At 37.1% G+C, this 18,618-nt stretch overlaps 1 protein-coding gene across 2 annotated transcripts in view; it reads right to left on the reverse strand.

The window, feature by feature from the left end:
* Window positions 1-18,618, reverse strand: part of PIK3CB (phosphatidylinositol-4,5-bisphosphate 3-kinase catalytic subunit beta) — a 183,012-nt gene that overhangs the window by 130,042 nt on the left and 34,352 nt on the right. The window lies entirely within an intron of this gene.

Consider the following 18,618-nt stretch of genomic DNA (forward strand, 5'->3'; position numbering starts at 1 on the left):
ATTGGAGATGGGAGGAAATGGAGGCAGGGCTACCAATAAGGAGGCTATCGCAATAGTTCTGTCTAGTCTAGAGGTGATATGGGCCTAAACTAGGGTAATTAATGGCTGTGAGCAGTGTGAAGGACATGCATGTGAGAAATGGAGTGTAGGTAAAATCAGCAGAAGCTCAATAAATGCTTATTGACTTGGACCGTCTAGTAGCCAGAGAAATAACATGGTCTGATGGAAGTCAGATCTGGGCTCTCATCCTGATTCTTGTAAGTCAGTTACCCTTTTTAGAATGCAGTAAGGCCATCTGAAACACGATGGCTAAGTTGACAAAAAAAGGAAAATGACAAATGTTGGAGGGGTTGGGGAGAAAAAATGGGTTCTTTAATGAATGGTTGGTGGAGCTAACTGGTCAAACTATTCTGGAAAGTAATTTGGAACTATGCCCAGAAAGTTATTAAATTGTTTATACCCTGTGATACTGTTACTATTTCAAAGAAAGAAAAAAAAGTCCACAAATACAAAAATAAGTATAGCAGTTCTTTTCGTAATAGCACAGAATTGTAAACTAAAGGGATGCCCATCAATGTGGGAATAGATGAACAAGTTACATATGATATATGAATGCGATAGAATACTATTATGTCATAAAACATTATAAAGGGAATGATTTCAGAAAAATCTGGGAAGACCTGTATGAACTGATGCAGAGTGAAATGAGTAGAACCAGGAGAGCAATTTATACAATAACAATAATACCATGAGGTTAATACTAAAAGACTTAGGAACTCTGATCAACCCAATGAACTACCACAATTCCAAAGGATTCGTGATGAAACATACTATCCACCTCCAGAAAGAGACTCCAGAGTACAGATAAAAGCATATGTTCTTCTCCCCCTTTTTTTGGAGGGAATGGTGGGAGGCACCCCCCAAGGCTAATTCAGGAATTTGTTTTACAGACTATACACATTTGTAATGAGCTTTGTTTCTCTTGCCTTCTCCCTAGGTGGAGAAAATTTGTTACTGAAAATAATATTAAATATTTAAAAAAAAAACTTTCCCTGCTCCTTCATCTTTAGAGAACCTTTCCACAATGCCTGCCATCACCAATGATCCTGGTCCACTCTGAATCCTTCTTTTCCAGTTTCTCAGTGTTGAGGAGGTGGTCTTCTCTCTTACTTCCTCTCTTCCCTTTGAAAGATGCCCACGAGCCCTAAAATACTAACCGAGAAATGTTCCCATCTCTTCCCTCTTGAGCTCAAGTTTCACATAGTAGAACTTGGAATCATCAGCAGACTGCTAACTCTTTGGCAAATTCAAAGCAACTTAATGCATTTTCTTACAGTTGCTAAAAACATAGCTTATGGTGAAATACAAAACTCCACTTAAGCAAGAAGGGCATTTGGCCCACCAGTTATTCTTATGTTCTCAAGGCTAATAATTATGGGCTTTGTGATGCCTTTTTTGATTTAGTAACCACCTCCAATCTTAGTAGTTACATACAAATTCAACTCTCATCATTGGCCTTAAACTTTAAAATGCAAAGACAAATATACACAAAGGTATTTAATGAATGATTTCTATCAGCTATTTCTAAAGAAATGTCTTTTAAAATATTATCCCCACTGACCTGTGTTTTTTTTTTAAAGTGAAGAAAGTAGTAACTCCTATAATCACTTTTTTAAAGCTATAAACATTACTGTGAGAGGTAGTATTGTCAACAGATAGAAAGAACAGCCTTTGGAGTCTAAAACTGGCTTCAAATATTGCCTCTGACTCATACATGCTAGGAGTCACTGAGCAACTCACAATCTCTTAAATTGCCCCAAGCAACTCTCCCTCCCTCTCAAGACCATAAACTGATAGGCTATAAGTTGCTGATCTGCAAAGATTTAGTTTCCACAATCTGAATTCCTTTAAAACAAAGTGTGTAAAGTCTTTAAAACAAAGCCTTCTGATAAGCTAGTGGCTCAGTAAGCAATTAATTTTCCCTAAAGACTTTCTTCAGTTTTAAAACTAGAAAAGAAGTTTGTAAATACAAAACATCTGAGAACACACTTTCTTTGGTTAGACCTATAGCTTACAAACCCGATGTAGTACTTCCCTCCTTACCAGATCAAACCAAGACACTTACTCTCAATATGCTCTCAAGAGCATTTAAAATTAGAATTGCAAGGTAAATAAAAAGGAAAATCTAACCTATACTCCCCTACTCCAAAGAGGGGCAGACTAACAGGGACACTGTTAATCAACAGTGGGCAAGACAATACTCATAAGCTAGACAGCACAAGCTCTAGAGGTGGTGCCCTCAATGAAACACCCTGCTTTGGAATTGAGTTTTGCTTCCCTGTTTGAGGCTGCTTTTTCCATTGAGTTGTGACCTGTTTATATCATTGACTAAACTTTTTTTTTTCTGCAGAACTCCCATCTGCTGCTTCTTCAGAGAGCTGCCTGAAGCAGCTTCTCCCCAGCAGAGTTCCTACGTAGCTTCTCTTTTTTTTTTCTTTTTCTTTTATTTTTTTAGGCAATTGGGGTTAAGTGACTTGCCCAGGGTCACACAGCGAGTGTCAAGTGTTTGGTCTGAGGCCAGATTTGAACTCAGGTACTCCTGACTCCAGGGCCAGTGCTCTATCCCCTGTGCCACCTAGCTGCCCCTCTACATAGCTTCTCTAAGCCAGGCAAAGTCCCAAATCTACTTCAGTTCTTTCCTCAGATCTATAGATTTGGCTAACGCTTCTATTCTGAGCCCCAACAAAAAGTTTGACGTTTTGCTTATTTTTTACAATGTTACTGTTAATGAATGAAAGAGCATTTATTAGGTGCTATCATGTGCTAGGCACTGAGGATACTAATATAAGCAAACCCGACAATCACTGTCCTAAAGGATCTCATATTCTAATAAGAGAAGGACAACACTTATCCAGGAGCTAGAGTTGGAAACTTGTTTGGAGCTGGCTAGGAATAGTGGCCTGGTGGAAAGAAATCTGGCCTCAGAGCAAGAAGACCCAGGGTCGAGTCCCAAGTCTGACACCACATGGATGAGTGACCTTGGACGTCAGGTCATTTAATGTCTCAGTACTCTACTTAGCTCTAAGGTACTATAAGTGGCAAAGAAGGTGATGACTTGCACTGATAGAAGGAGTTTCTACAATGAAATATTAAGTCCAGGGGGCAGCTAGGTGGTACAGTAGATACAGCACCCGCCCTGGAGTCAGGAGAACCCAAGTTCAAATACAGCCTCGGACACATAACACTTACTAGCTGTGTGACTCTGGGCAAATCACGTAACCCCAATTGCCTCACCAAAAAAAAAAAAAAAAAAATCATAGGTCCAGTAACCTCTCACTATTCACCTTAAGATAACATTTGGTGCTTTTTGTTATATTCATTTACAATGCCGTATTCATTGTATATACTTTTTCTATTGGTTCTTTCTTCACTCTGTATCAGATAGTGCAAGTCTTCCCATATTTCTATAAATTCATCATTCTTTAGAGTGCAATAATTTTCCATCTTTTGTTCAGCTACTGACCAATTACTGGCCATGTAATTTGTTTATAGTTTTTTCTGTTCCAAACAGTGCTACAAGGAACATTTCTGTTGGTTCTTGATGCCACTGACTTTCCTGTGGTACACATATACCTGGCAGTGAAAATAATGAATAGAGGCAGGTAGGTGGTGCAGTAGATAGAACTCAGGCCATGGAATCAGGAGGACCTGAGTTCAAATTTGGCCTCAGACACTTGACACTAGTTGTGTGACCGTGGGCAAGTCATTTAATCCTGATTGCCTCACCAAAAAGCAAAAAAAGAAAATAATGAATGGGTCAAAGGGGATGAATTATATAGTAACTCTTCTATTTTATAGTATTATTATATTTATTATATATAATATTATTATATTTACTATGTATAATTATATAGTAGCTTTTACTCTTTGCCCAGGGTACCATTTCCTCATAAAAAATTTGTATCCCATAAAAGATATAAAGCTAGAAGGGACCTCAAAGACCATCTAGTCTGATGCTTTCATTTTAGAGATGAAGAAATTGAGGACTCAAAGAGGTTAAAGACTTGCCCAAAGTCACATAGGTAGTAAACCTCAAAGATTTAAGGCAAAGGCAAAACCAGGTTCTCTAACTTGAAAGATAGCAATCTTTCCTTTTTGGAGGCTGTCTATTTTATATGTCTAAGAGTTAAAGGATATATTTGTAATTATATTGTTTTTCATTTTCCGGTTCTTAACAGAGTGCTAAAGTAAGTCACCTGTGCCTTTTTTCCAGGATTCTACCATTCAGTGACAACATTCAGAATCATTACCCCTGTAAGTCTTATTGTGCTTTGAACCTCATTACAAAACAAACCAAAATACCAAGGTTACTACAGCTTTGATGCAACAGAACCTCCATTTCTGCAATTTTTATCTACAAAAACTCACTGAAAGCAAAGTCCCTACCTTTCTAGTTCCTTCTTTCCAGTGTCTGCTGCTTAATGTAACTTCTTCATTTAACATGTCCCAAATTTAGTTAGTTCAGTACTTGTACTTTGCTTTGGCTTTTGAACTAATTTATTTTGCTTTTGTGCTCTCTTTTACCTGATCTAAAAAGTAATAGGGAAATAAATTTGCCCTAGTCAATTTCAAGCCACAAATAATTCTTCCTCACTTGTTTTCCCATTTCTAACAAGTTTTTTAGTTACCCAGGTAAGTCCATTATTCCTTCTATTCCTTGAGATTTTCCCTACACACTCATTCCTCCTGGTTTCTTGTTCATTTCTGTATAGCACATTGTCTCACCTAACAATCAAGAGTAATGAATATTTTCTATTCCACAAAACTTAATTTTCTCAAATAATGATTTTTCTTTCAGTGATAGATTTCTCTTAGCCTCCTCAATTTCCAGCGTATCACAAATATAATAGTCATCTCCTCCTCCCTCCTGTAATATATATCACACCTTTTAAAAAAAATTTACAGGGCAGCTAGGTGGCACAGTGGATAGAACTCCAGCCTTGGAGTCAGGAGGACCTGAGTTCAAATCTAGCCTCAGACACATGACACTTACTAGCTGTGTGACCCTGGGCAAGTCACTTAACCCCGGACTGCCTCACCAAAAAGGCAAAAAAAAAAAAATTTATTAGGGGTTCAAGGAAGACTGCATCTTCCTATCCCACCTGGGATAGAAATGATGTCAATGCTGATCTGGAAGAAAAATTTAACTTGTTCAGTTTTTCCAACTTGGGCTGGTTCAGCCAGGGGCCTAACAGCTTTAGCCCTAATGTAGCTCAAAGAACTTCCAGAACTCAAGAGATTCATCAGCCTGAACCTCCTCCAGTAGCTGGGATTACAAGTGTGTGCCACCACACCTGGCAGGCTGTTCTTGTGTTTTGTTTTAGAGCTGTACTGTCATAGAGCCAAAACTTAGAGTGAAATAGGGAGAATTAGAAACCTAAGGGGGGGGGAGATAAAAGTCGTGCATACAAATATATAGGATTTGTTCTGGGAGGTCACATAAATCTTGTACTACATAACAGAGTGTTAGAAAAATCTGAAACAAAAATCTCCTACAGGAGTGAAGCCTTTATTACACTTCTGGAGAGAGTAGCAGGTACAATACACTTTAATATGGCATATGCATGCTAGTTCAGTGGTAGAATCAACTTCTAAATAGTAAGATCCATACTCCACCTACCAGGGCTAGGATTGGTCTAGTTCATCAGAGTTATACTTTTCCTGAATGGCCCATCCCATGTTCTTCCATGTTCTGTTAACTCCTCCTATTTTGGGGTGTGCCAGTTAATATTTAATAAACTTATTAAACAAGGGCAGTGGAGAAAAGTCTTTGCCCTGTTGAGACTCCATCCTTGACCCCAATGGGTTGCAACCAGTTTAGCTTCTAGGGCTCTTTCTTAAGTAACTAGTTGTTTGTGGAATGTTTCTCACAAGAGTAAGAGAATCTCCAGTTCAACGCTATCATTTTACAGATGAAGAAATGGAGGCAAAGCTAGATAAAACATTTATTAAGCATTTCCCCACATACCAGACCCACAGCTAACCACTAGGGATACAAATCCAAGCAAGCAAAGCAGCATCTGTCCTCAAAGTTTCATTCTGATAGGGGAAAGACAACACTGAAAGAGGAGCTGAAGGAGGCAGCATGCTATGCAACAGACTGGAGGTCTGACCCCCACCCCCACTCCCCCCCAAAAAACTCCTCTATCAGAGTAGAGGTACACAGGAGCAGAGTCTGAATATGGAAGGCATGGCATGAAGTCTGCTGAGGAGTGCCATGAAAATCTGAATTATGGCCTATCCAGGATGTGAACTTGGGTTTTCTTAAATTCAAGTTCAGCACTCAGCCACGCCATAGTGCCTCTCCTCAACAGGTGAAACTTTATAATGCACATGCTACATTTTTGTGACCAAGTTGGGAAAGGGACTAGAAACCATGTAATACAAGAATCAACTGAAGGAACAGAGAATGTTTGACCTGGTTTGCATTAGAAGAGGGTATTTTCTCATTAAGCACTTTGCTTCACGAATTAAATTAAGTCTGACCCCAAAAAAGAAATAAAACACATCCAATATATTAAATTAACATTATAAAGTAGAAGTACTTTTTCTCCCCCATAATTCATTGTAGACATAATTTTACATATGAGTCAGAGAAAGATTATTCCATTTCTAAATTATAATGGTCTCTGATTCTCATTGCTTTTACAAGTTAAATACTTAGTTTGTGCAAGAGACTGAGGATATAAAGATGAAATAAGGTGCAGATTCTTTCCTCAAGAAATTTACAAATCTAATTTTTGGGGAGGGGGTGGAATATGTACAAAAATAACTAAAATGCCATGCAAAATCATGACTACCACAAAGAAGTACACCCAAATGTGTGAAATTTGGGAAGAGATTGTTTTCATTTGAAGAACTCTTGGAAGGTGGTGGCACTAGAGATGAGCTTTGAAGGAAAAGAAGTATTTTTAATAGGCAGAGAGGAAGGATGGGGTCCACTTTCAGAAAGAGGAACAGGGTTAGCAAAGGCACAGATGCAAGGGTGGATTGATAACTTCAAATAGTGACTAGTTTTAGTTGAGTTCTGGGAAATGAAAAATGCAAGAATGGTTCTGCTTCTGGGAACCAAGGTGGCTGAATAAAAAGGTAATTACTCTCACCCTCCCCCTATTAACCTCTGAAAGCCCAGAAAATACCACCCCAGGAGAAACCCTGGAACAGCTGAACCAGAAGAAAGACGGGGAGCAGCAGGCCAGTAGCCCAGGTAGCTTGAGGGATTAATGGGAAAGGCCCCTCTTGCTCTGGGGGAAGGGGAAGAGTACAGAACAGGGGCTGTCCCAGCAAGCTAGCAGAAAGCCCCTCTTTAGCATACCAAGAGGAGATCCTGAAACCCAAGTGATAGAGCAGGCAAGCACCAACACCTGGACCTCTGAGTGCCTCAGTGAGGGCTGGGGAACCAGTAGAAACCAGCTCAGAAAACCACCAGGTGCCTTAGCATTCTACAGCAGTCTCTCAGTGCCTCAGCAAAAATCTGTGAAGCCCTCCAAGGGGCCCCAGGCAGATAAACATCCTGCAACAGCCATCTGAAAGAAGCTGAAGAAAGTGAAAGGAAAGGAAAAGCAGGCAACAGCCAGGAGACAGACAACCCAATCCTACCCCTAGAGTTCCAGTGTTGCTGATTCCAGCCCAACACTAGGTAAGCTGCCGGAACCCTACAGCCTCCAATTGCCAACATTGGGGGCCACAGTACACAAAGACAGTGACCAGGACCAAAGCTTCCAACACATGAAACTTGGGTCAGTGCCCTCTGCTCCCCAGCAGGAAAGCTCAATCTCTTTAAAGGCCAGGAAATAATCAAACACCATGAGTAAAAAGAAATGTACCACAGATTCATATTATGAGAACAGTGAAGATAAAGGCAGAAATTCTGAAGAGGACAACATTGTCAACAAACCACATCTGGAACCTCAAAAGGGAATATGAACTAATTTGAAGCCCAAAAATCTTTCTTAGAAGAGCTCAAGAAGGATTTTAAAAGTTAAACGAGAGAGGTAGAATCTTTAAAAAATACAATTGGCCAACTAGAAAAAGTATACTGAAGAAAACAAGTCCCTAAAAAATACAACTGGCCAAATGGGGAAGGAGGTACAAAATCTAATAGAAGAAAACAATTTGTTAAAAATTAGAAATGGGCAAATGGAAGCTAATGACTCTATAAGAATGCAATAATCAGTCAAATAGAAACAAAAAAATGAAAAAAAAATAGATGAAAACATAAAATACCTCACTGGCAAAACAACTGACCTGGAAAATTGATCCAGAAGAAACATTTAAAAATTATTGGGATACCTGAAAATCACAATGAAAAAAAAAGAGCCTGGACAGTATCTTTCAGGAAATCATAAAGGAAAACTGCCCTGAGGTCCTAGAACCATCCACCAATCACCTCCTGAAAGAGATCCCAAATTGAAAACGCCAAGGAATATAGTAGCCAAGTTCCAAAATTACCAGGTCAAAGAGAATATACTGCAAGCAGCCACAAAGAAACAATTTAAACATCATGTAACCAGAGTCAGGATTACACAGGACCTTGCAGCTTCTACATTAAAAGACTGGAGGGTGTGGAATATGATATTCCATAAAGCAAAGGAGCTTGGATTACAACCCAGGATCAACTACCCAGCAAAAATGAGCATGATCTTTCCAGGGAGGAGATGGATATTCAACCAAATAGGGGACTTCCAAACCTTCCTGATGAAAAGACCATAGCTCAACAGGTAATTTGATCTTCAAATACAAGACTCAAGAGAGACATAAAAAGGTAAATAGGACAGAAAGATACAATATGTTGTTAATAAGGGCAAACTGTTTACATCCCTACAAGGGAAGATGACACTTGTAATTCTTGAGAACTGTATTGTTATTACACCATGTTAAAGGAATATACATAAAGGGGGTGGATATAAGTTGGCTTTGATGTAATGATAAAAAAAAATTTAATCAAGTGGGTTAAATGGATCCAAGTAAGTGGATTAATCTGATCTAAGAAAAGGGAGGGGGGATAGAAGGGAGGGAAGAAGCAGTTAGGGTTAAGGGGAAGAAAAGGGAAGGGACCTAATAGAAGGGAGGAAGGCCGGAGGGAGGTGGTGGTCAAAAGCAAAACACTAGTAAGAAGGGAAAAGGAAAAAGAGGAAAGAAAAGCATAAACCTGGGGGGAAAGAAGGGGAAGGATGAAGAGAAAGACAAAGATAGTAATCATAAGTACGAATGTGAATGGGATGAACTCTCCCATAAAACAGAAGCTGGATAGCAGAATGGATTAAAAACCATAATCCTACAATATGTTGTTTACAGGAAACACATTTGAAAAAGAGTAACACACAAGGTAAATGTAAAAGGCTGGAGCAGAATATATTATGCTTCAGCTGAAGTAAAAAAAAGCAGGGGTAGCAATCCTGATCTCAGACAAAGCAAAAGCAAAAATAGATCTTATCAAAAGAGATAAGGAAGGAAACTACATCCTGCTATAAGGCACCATAGACAATGAAGTAATATCATTACTAAACAAATGCACCAAATGGTATAGCATCCAAATTCTTAGAGGAGAAGTTTAGAGAGCTGCAGGAAGAAATAGCAAAACTTCTAATGGGGGACCCCAACCTCCCCCTCTCTGAGCTACATAAATCTAACCACAAAATAAATAAGAAAGAAGTTAAGGAAGTGAATAGAATATTAGAAAAGTTAGGTATGATAGACCTCTGGAGAAAACTGAATAGGGATAGAAAGGAATACCCTTTTTTCTCAGTGGTACATGGCACATACACAAAAATTGACCATGTACTAGGGCATAAAAACCTCACAATCCAATGCAGAAATATTAAATGCATCATTTTCAGATCATGATGCAATAAAAATTATGTGTAATAAAGGGCCATGGAAAGATAAACTAAAAAATAACTGGAAACTAAATAATCTAATCCTACAAAATGATTGGGTCAAACAACAAATCATAGAAACAATCAATAACTTCACTCAAGAAAATGACAATAATGAGACAACATACCAAAACTTATGGGATGCAGTGAAAGCAGTTCTTAGGGGAAGTTTCATATCTCTAAATGCTTACATAAATAAAAATAGAAAAAGAGAAGATCAATGAATTGGGCATACAACTAAAAAAAAAACTACAAAAAGAACAAATTAAAAATCCTCAATTAAACACAAAATTAGAAATATTGAAAACCAAAGGAAAAATTAAGAAAATTGAAATTAAGAAAACTATAGAACTAATAAATAAAACTAAGAGCTGGTTTTATGAAAAAAAAAACAATAAAATAGATAAACCTTTGGTTAATTTAATTAAAAAAAGAAAGAAGAAAACCAAATTACTATTATCAAGAATGAAAAGGGTGAATCTACCTCCAAGAAAGAGAAAATCAAAACAATAATTAGGAACTATTTTGCCCAATTGTATGCCAATAAATTTGACAATCTTAGTGAAAGGAATACATATTTACAAAAATGTAAATTGCCCAGATTCACAGAAGAGGAAGTAAAATACTTAAATAAACCCATCTCAGAAAAAGAAATTGAACAAGCCATTGATGAACTCCCTAGGAAAAAATCTCCAGGGCCAGAAGGATTTACAGCAAATTCTAACTAAATATTCTATTTAAAGAACAATTAATTCCAATGCTATATAGACTATTTAGGAAAATAGGTGAAGAAGGAGTCTTACCAAGTTCTTTTTATGATACAAATATGGTGCTGATACCTAAACCAGAAGAGTCAAAACAGAGAAAGAAAATTATAGATCAATTTCTCTAATGAATAGAGATGCAAAAATTTTAAATAAAATATTAGCAAAGAGATTACAGCAACTTATCACACGAATAATACACTATGACTAGGTTGGATTTATACCAGGAATGCAGGGCTGGTTCAATACTAGGAAAACTATCAGCATAATTGCATAATTGATCACATCAACACCAAAACTAACAGAAACCACACGATCATCTCAATAGATGCAGAAAAAGCTTTTGACAAAATACAACACCCATTCCTATTAAAAACACTAGAGAGGGCACAGGAATAAATGGAGTCTTCCTTAAAATAATAACCAGCAATTACCTAAAACCTTCAGCAAGCATCATATGTAATTGGGATAAGCTAGAAGCATTTCCAATAAGATTGGGTGTGAAACAAGGATGTCCATTATCACCACTGTTCTTCAACATCGTACTGGAAATGTTAGCTTTAGCAATAAGAGAAGAAAAAGAAATTGAAGCTATCAGAAAAGGCAAAGAAGAAACAAAGCTATCTCTCTTTGCAGATGACATACTGATGATATGATGACATACTTAGAGAATCCTAGAGAATCAAGTAAAAAACTACTTGAAATAATAAATAACTTTAGCAAAGTTGCAGGATATAAAATAAATCCACATAAATCATCAGTATTTCTATATATTACCAACAAAGCCCAACAGCAGGAGATAGAAAGAGAAATTCCATTTAAACTTACTGTAGACATTATAAAGTATTTAGGAGTCTACCTACCGAAACAAACCCTGAAATCATATGAACACAATTACAAAACACTTTTCACACAAATAAAGTCAGATGAAAAACATCAGTTGTTCATAGGCAGGCCGAGTTAATATAATAAAAATGACAATTTTACCTAAGCTAATTTACTTATTCAGTGCCATACCAATCAAACTACCAAAAAACTGTTTTATAGAGTTAGAAAAAATAATAACAAGATTCATTTGGAAGAACAAAAGGTCCAGAATATCAAGAGAACTAATGAAAAGAAATGCAGGGGAAAGTGGCCTAGCCATTCCAGATCTTAAATTGTATTATAAAGCAGCAATCATCAAAACTGCTTGGTACTGGCTGAGAAATAGAGTGGTGGATCAGTGGAAGAGGTTAAGTATGCAAGACACAGTAGTAAATGACTACAGTAATCTATTATTTGATAAACCCAAAGACCCCAGCTTCTGGGATAAGAACCACTCTTTGACAAAAACTGCTGGGAAAACTGGAAAAGAGTATGGCAGAAACTAGGCATAGACCAAAATCTCACACCATATCCCAAAATAAAGTCAAAATGGGTTCATGATTTAGATATAAAGGCTGATACTGTAAGCAACCTGGGAGAGCAACGAATAGTTTACCTATCAGATTTATGGAGAAAAGAATTCATGACCAAACAGGAGATAGAGAATATTACAAAATGCAAAATGGATAACTTTGATTACATTAAATTGAAAAGTTTTTGCACAAACAAAGCCAATGCAACCAAGATTAGAAGGAAAGTAGAAAATTGGGAAAGAATTTTTATAACCAGTCTCTCTGATAAGGGCCTCATTTCTAAAATATTTAGTCAAATTTATAAGATTACAAGTCATTCTCTAATTGATAAATGGTCAAAGGATATGAACAGGCAGTTCTCAGATGAAGAAGTTAAAGCCATCTACAATCATATGAAAAAATGCTCTAAATCACTATTGATTAGAGAAATGCAAATCAAAACAACACACCTATCAGACTGGCCAACATGACAAAACAAGAAAATGATAAATGTTGGAGAAGATGTGGGAAAATTGGAACACTAATGCATTGTTGGTGGAATTGTGAAATGATCCAACCATTTTGGAGAGCAATTGGGAACTATGCTCAAAGGGTTATAAAAATATGTATACCCTTTGACCCAGTAATAGTACTTCTAGGGCTATATCCCAAGGAGATCATACAAATGGGAAAAGGACCTACATGTACAAAAATATTTACAGCAGCTCTTTTTGTGGTGGCAAAGAATTGGAAATTGAGAGGATGCCCATCAATTGGGGAATGGCTGAGCAAGTTGTGGTATATGAATGTGATGGAATACTATTGTGCTATAAGAAATGATGAACAGGCTGACTTCAGAAAAACCTGGAAAGACTTGTATGGTCTGATGCTGAGTGAAGTGAGCAGAATCAGGAGGACGTTGTACACAATAACAGCCATGTTGTGCGATGACTAATATTGATAAACTTAACCCTTCCCAGTAATACAAGGATCTAAGACATCTCCACAGGCCTCTTGATGGAAAATGCTATCCACATCCAAAAAAAGAACTATGGAGTTTGAATGCAGATCAAAGCATACTATTTGCTATTTTTTTTCTTCTGTTGTGTTTTGTTTCCTCTTTCTGGTGGTTCCTTCTATTGGTTCTAATTCTTACTTACATTTCTAATGTGAAAATATGTTTAATAGGAATGTATATGTATAGCCTATATCAGATTGTGCGCCGTCTTGGGGAGAGTGGTGGGGAAGAAGGGGGAGAAAAATTTTAAACTCAAAAGCATATGGAAGTGATTGTTGATAAATCAAAATTAATTAGTTTAAAAAAAAATGCAAGAATGGAAGTGTGTAACATGAGGCTGAAGAGTAGTTTAGAGTCACTGAAAAGGACCTTAGTCATTAGGATAAGGAGTTTGAACTATTTGGCAGACAACAGGGAGCACAAAGAAGTGCTATGATCTGAATCAAGAGTAAAGTTTTAACCCTCTAGTCTGTCCAAGCACTCTCAAAGTGCTTCCCTTAGTTTCAGACACAGACACTTTTTTAAGTAAGTTCAAATTGCTGCTCTAATTGGTTCATGTGCTGATTAAGATTTAACACTCATGTGACAAACTGCTGACAGACCCTTTGCTGACCTTTGTCTAGAAATGGTACCAGGAAGAGTTGATGAAACCAAGGGATTATGTCAGTGCTTCTCAGTTTTTTGCTAAAGATTCTTTTCAAGGCCACAAATAGTGCCTCTAAACCAGCCAGTAACTTACTGTACAGCAGTACATGTGGCTAGTTACACAAGAGTTAAGAGAGAGAATGTGGAAAAACAAGTGTAAATAATCACTTCAAGTGATGCTCCTGACAAGATATCCCTAATCAAAGTTCCATTTCCCTAAATGAAATGTTCCATTAGGCCATTATATATTAATGTACAGTGTATTAGCAGAAATGGCACCAATCCTGGGGTTAGAAGATCTGGGTTCAGAGTCTCAACAGCAGCACTTAACCAATAGTGATAGTAGGTAAGTTAATAATCTCTCTAGGTCCTGATTTTCCCAGCTATAAAAGGGAGGAGTGGGGAGAATTTCAAAATCCAATGTTCCTTCCACTACTAGAAGTTCCCAAACTTACTTGGCCTATCTCCCCCTTTTCAAAAAATTTTTTAAAAAATTACTCAAAGCCCCTCTGGGGTTAGCTTAGATTAACCCTTATTTTTATTCAATGCTCCCCAATTGCACCCGAGGCTACTACTGCTCGCGGTCTGTCCCCCCCCATCATTATGCCAGCGCCCCCCCAGGGGGCAGTATCACCCACTTTGGGAACCTATGCACTACATATTATCTCAGAAGCACATATAATATTCTATATCATTTCCACCGCCTCATGAATATGCATCTATTTGAGTTCAGATGATCCTACAGAACCTGGCATATTAGATAATACCTTTCATCTCCCCTTTGTAAAATAACTGAGTCCAGTCTCACACTTTCATCTCCCTCAACAAATTACTGTGTTCAAAGATTCCAAAGTACATATCTGGAAGCAGAGGTAACAAATAACCTCTTGCTCCCCACCAATCACCATCCTGGAACTCCCCAAGAGGAGGGAGCATCTGAACACACATCAGATATAGGACTTTCCTATACTAAAAAGTAAAAGTGGGAAACAATTCTTGTAGGCTGCCACAGTACCCCAATTTGTAAAAGTGCCACATAAGCACTCCAATTTGAATGCAAATTTGGAGTCGTGGAATATCCCAAACACAAATGGTAAAATGATATGAACAGGTAGTTCTCATGGGAAGACATCAAAGCTGTAAAAAAATCATATAAACTAACAGTAAGCAAAATACAAACTAAAATAACTCTGAGATTCCACTTCAGACCCAAGAAGTGGACAATAATGACAAAAAAGGAAAAAGGCAACTGTTGGGAGGGGGTTCTGGGACTGTTGGTGGAATTGTGAATTGGTCTGGCTGGCAACTAAAAAGCAACTTGGAACTACAGCCCAAAACTCACTGAATTGTGCATACTCTTTGAACCAGTACATAATATTATTACTAGGCATACACCCAAAAAGAAAAAAGAAAAGAGGCAAAGGAGCCATACGTACAACTACATTTAAAGTAGCATTTTTTTGTTTTAACAAACAACTGGAAACAAAAGCTGAGTTCCCATAAACCGGGGAATGACTGAACAAATTAAGGCCTATGAATATAATGGAATATTATTGCTCCAGACAAAGAAAGGCAGCATTGGATAATGAAGCTGACAGGGGATCATGTCCTGCCCCTGTCACATAATGGCTACCTGTCAGGACTCTAGCTAGGCAAAGCTATAAAATTTTAAAGTGCAAACCTAAATTTGTATAGGGAGTATTTCCTTGCCTGGAATTTCCCAATACCAGTGAAATCATATGCCCAGTTCTTATCCCTGTGCAATTATTCGAGAGATGGATTCAGAGACCTTGGGAAGACATACATGAACTGTGGCTTAAAGTACCAAATAAGCTCATTAATGGCCTCACAGCTATTAATGAAAACAACTTTCAAAGAAATGACCAACTACAGTTTCAAAAGACTGATAATGAAGTATGGGAAAAGGTGGGAAGATTATAGAGAAAGAATGAGGCATACCTTTTCAGACCACAAATAGAACACATTTGTTTTTGCTTGACGACTTATTTGCTACAAAGACAGGTTTTTATGGAGGAGTATGCTAACTTTAGGAAGTGTTCAGGGGAGGGTAATGATTGTGATGTAAAAAGAATTAAAGAAAAGAACATCAATGAAATATTTTTAAAATGCATAAATTGAGAATAAAAGGGGACATAAGCAGGGCAATGATATAACTATCACATTAAACTTAATACGGATTTTTTAAAAAAATTAAACTGTTACAAATTCATGGTTTCATATACAAATCTCTTTCTGGCCTTCTTATATAGAAAAATGTTCATGATTCTTCTAGCTTATACTAATTTTTTTAAAAGAAAATGAAAAGGGCACAGGGCAAGGGGTAAGGGGACAAAAGAATGGAGAAACAGTATGAATGTTATGTGAGGTAAAATGTGCTAGAAAGAAATTTTTTTAGCATATCCTGCTCTTCACTTGGGCTGCATGCATGCCTCAGAGTCAAGTTGTTACCTGATATCACTGCTCCCCTTGAAACTGATTTAACAGTTTAGAAAAATCCTTTTTGCACTAGGTCACAGCTTGTCTTCATTTACTTTAAAAATTCCAATGTTTATTTTTGAAATAAAGGTTTATTTTGCTAGTGAATTGAAGGTTTGCACATGTGGAAGGAATGATTTTCCTTTGGAAATTTAGAAGTCTATCATTTTAGGAGTTATACCCTGAAAACTCCTTTGATATTCAGAAATGATCAGATTGCATTATCTTTATTCTTTTATAGATTAAAGATTATTTCACAATGCCTGAAGGTTACAATTAGAAACCGCAGTTATTTCACCATTCAAAACAAAAAAGGGAGTTCTTAACCATTTTGTACCATGAATCCCTAGGGCAGTTTGTTAATGAATATGGATGCCTTCTTAGAATACTATTTTTAAATGCAAAAAGTACACTGGACTAAAAAGGAACTGAATTATACTAAACTAGTCATCAAAATAAGTTATTTAAAACAGGTTTATAACCCCTAGAAATCTATCCACAAATCCTGTTCTAAACCATATCTATATCTCCCCCAACAGATCTAATTATTTGGTATAAATAAATCCTATTCAAGGTAATCTACAATAGGAACCACAAAAAAAAAAGTCTCGATGTAAAACAAACAGCAACAACCAAACACAAACAAACACTGAAATAAATAGGTTAACAAGTTTTAAGGATGTTCAACTGCTCATATCCAACCCTCAAAAACTACTCTGAGATAGTGACAGTAAAGTACTACAGTGGACGCTATTCTCTGGACTGTTATCTCATCTGTATGAAATAAAGCCAATCTAGAATTCTTTATCCTCCTTGACCAAGTAAATAGTTTTGTTTTGTTTTGTTTTAAATAGCTGCTTTTTAGGAGGCAAAAGATTCCTCAAGGATTTATATAAGCAATACTAATGTTTTTTCAAATTATTTTATTTGAATTCATGCTAAATACATATTTTGGTGGTTTTTCTGTGACTTTTGAGACAAGGGTCAAGTATGGAGATATGTGGGACATCCTCTCACGAGCTGGCAAAGTTTGAACTTTAAATGTTTTTCTCCGGGCAGCTAGATGGCACAGTAGATAAAGCTCTGACCTTGGAGTGAGAAGGACCTGAGTTCAAATCCAGTCTCAGACTTATGACACTTAGCTGTTTGATCCTAGGCAAGTTACTTAACCCCAAACTCCTGCTCAGGGCAGCTAGGTGGCCCAGTGGATAGAGCTCTGGCCTTGGAATCAGGAGGACCTGAGTTCAAATCCGCCCTCAGACACTTCAAGCTTACTTGCTGGGTGACTCTGGGCAAGTCACTTAACCCTGATTGCCACACCTAAAAGCCAAAAAAAAATTTTTCTCCTTTAAACAATGACAAAATAAAATCTGAAACTGCATACTAACTGTATTAAGCTTAAGTTTTCCCAAAATAAATATGCAGGCTTTACAGAAAATTTCTGTGACCTCTTAAGGTTCTAGAAACACAGCATTACCTATGACACCTATATTAGCTAAATCTTAAGATTCCCCACTATTGCAACTGATCATGATACAATGGCACTTTCTGAAACATGCTTGTAGACACAGGATTCATAATTTAATTGTACACTACCTGTTACCATCGGTTTATTTTGAAGTGGAAGATAAGAAAGGAGAAATATAATTTAGCACAGTCTAAAAAATAAATTTTATATAGTACTATCCTCCATAATAATGAAGAAATATGCCAGGGAACTTGAGGAACTATTTAGGAAAGAAGTACCTTTCAAACAACCTTGATGGGGCTTCACTGAAAAAACTGTCCAGGGTACTCAGTCATACTTGTAAAATGACTCCTGCCCAAGAAGTCAGTTACCACAAAACAGAAAGAAACATGCTCTCTTATTCTTCTTCCTAACCTTAATTTATCTTCTTTTTGTACCAGCCTCTCTAAACTTTTTCTCCCATTGGTCCCTAATCTGATTTCTTCTATGATCCTCCTCTTTGCCTTATTAATAACAAGCATTTAACTCCTATTACAATAGGGCCTGACCCTATGATGAGTCACTAAATGGTGCCCTAGAGTCCTGAAAGAGTTTATTCATCTCATATGAGTGAGCAGCTGACTCACTATAGGACCGGTCCATTAATAACATTACAGGGCATTACATTCACATAAAATTGCTCTTAAAAATAATTTGAACAAAATCTAAACCACACAAACCTCTGAATTTTTCCTTCAGAGAGTAAACTAAGCAATATACCGAGCCACCCAAAACATAATTTTATGGAGCAAATCTTTGGCTATAAAAACAGTGAATTTCCATTCTCAGTTTTCAAGATAATGAAATTAAGTACCTCAAAGTACAAAGAGTTATTATTAGCTTTAAGGGTGAGATGCCTGGACTATTCCAA

Source organism: Vombatus ursinus, unplaced genomic scaffold (assembly GCF_900497805.2).
Source record: "Vombatus ursinus unplaced genomic scaffold, bare-nosed wombat genome assembly UNPS02014959.1, whole genome shotgun sequence".
In the NCBI taxonomy this organism is placed as follows: domain Eukaryota; kingdom Metazoa; phylum Chordata; class Mammalia; order Diprotodontia; family Vombatidae; genus Vombatus; species Vombatus ursinus.